Source organism: Otolemur garnettii, unplaced genomic scaffold (genome assembly GCF_000181295.1).
Source record: "Otolemur garnettii isolate 467f Iridium unplaced genomic scaffold, OtoGar3 scaffold00033, whole genome shotgun sequence".
In the NCBI taxonomy this organism is placed as follows: Eukaryota; Metazoa; Chordata; class Mammalia; order Primates; family Galagidae; genus Otolemur; species Otolemur garnettii.
In genome coordinates, this window is record NW_003852428.1 from 16,573,072 (window position 1) to 16,574,556 (window position 1,485).

General features: G+C 45.8%; 1 pseudogene; it reads right to left on the reverse strand.

Annotated features, from left to right (window-relative positions):
- Positions 1–314: 314 nt before the first annotated feature.
- LOC100951980 lies at positions 315–888 on the reverse strand (annotated as a pseudogene).
- Positions 889–1,485: the final 597 nt, after the last annotated feature.

The following is a 1,485-nucleotide window of genomic DNA, read 5'->3' on the forward strand; positions in this document are numbered from 1 at the left end:
CTAATACTATGGAGGTTGACTGGGTTTCTTCCTTCATTTAATGGCATCCCCAGTAATGGGTACAAACCTCATCAGGAACACCATTAAAATGAGAGCAGGGGGTCTAGACTGGCCAGTAGGGCTGTGGTCTTCTCATGTCCCTGGAAGTTTCTGACCAGCTAACAGCAACCGGGGGCTAACCTGAGGCTTTTGTCTAAAGTTCTTGTTGTTGCTTCTTTCTTTGAGGGGCTTTTCTCTGTCTTGTTTCTATTTCCTTCACCCCAGTCAGTCCTACCTGGCTCCAGGGCTTTCTCACTTGCTAGTAAAGAAGACTCCTACAGTTGCCCGGGCCCTGGTGTCATGTTTACCATCAGCACTGTCTCTACTGTGGCCCAGTTCCCCTCCTGCAGATCCGAGTCTCCCTCAGGGCTCTGTCACTGTATAGAACTGTGAATTCAGTCTAACCACTACTACTGTGCATCCAGTCTGCTAGCTTTGTCTTTAGGCAGGTTACCACTCATTCCTGTACTTATCTCACCAGTGGGTTTATCTCCTTGTTGACTTTTTAGTACATAGTGTGGCCCTAAAAACGAAGAAGGCCACAAGGCCGCCCCAGTTGCCCCCCCTCCTTGGAAAAGTTTGTCAGAGATCTGGGTTAAAAGTTGCTGGGCTGAGCCTAGGGTCATATGCAACTGAGCTGTTAGATCAGAAAAAGTATGCTAAAAGCAGGTCTTAAACTCATCTCCTGCTGCCCGCATAGCTTGGTGTAATGGGTCAGTTGCTGGGCCCACTCCTTGACCAGCTCTACAGACATAACCTTTCTTGCCTTAGCTTATAGCTTATAAAGCCTGCCATTAAAACCCATGTGTCTGGGGATATCCTCTTAGCTCGCATGAAACTTTCAGCCATAACAATTGAGTTCAACAATTAATTTACTGCAGACACTAACCAAAACAAATGTTATAAGGGCTTACCTCCTATGGGGTGGTCATCAGCCAGCCTCTTGAGGGTGTTAGGTCTTTCGGGGACTCTGGGACATTTTCAGGGGGTGCCTCCCCTCAGAGAGATCATAGCCTCCTGGAGGCCACCTGAGGATACATACTCACCAGGGTTTGACTTTGGGTTAGGTGTTAGCCTTAAAATTATTTGTAGCCTGACAATTTTAATTTTTAGCAGTCCAGCAATTAAAAGAGGAATAGACTTTGTGAAAAAAGAACACCCGTAACAAACTTCAAGTAACCCTTCAACTGCCAGAAAAGGGCTGGCAGTTAAAGAGTCATTATAAAACCCGTCACGAAAACAGCATAGCACGCTGTCAAACAAACTGAACCTTTAAAATGGAACTACATAGTACAAATTAATGGCAATGGAAAGATATAAAAGAGGAAGTAGAAGGCTATTTATTTAATCAGATAATTTGGCAAGGTGGGGCTGGGGACAGAATAGGTCCTTTACCCGGAGCTGAGGAATTCTCGGCAGCCACCCCCTGGGTTAAAAGAAGCTCTT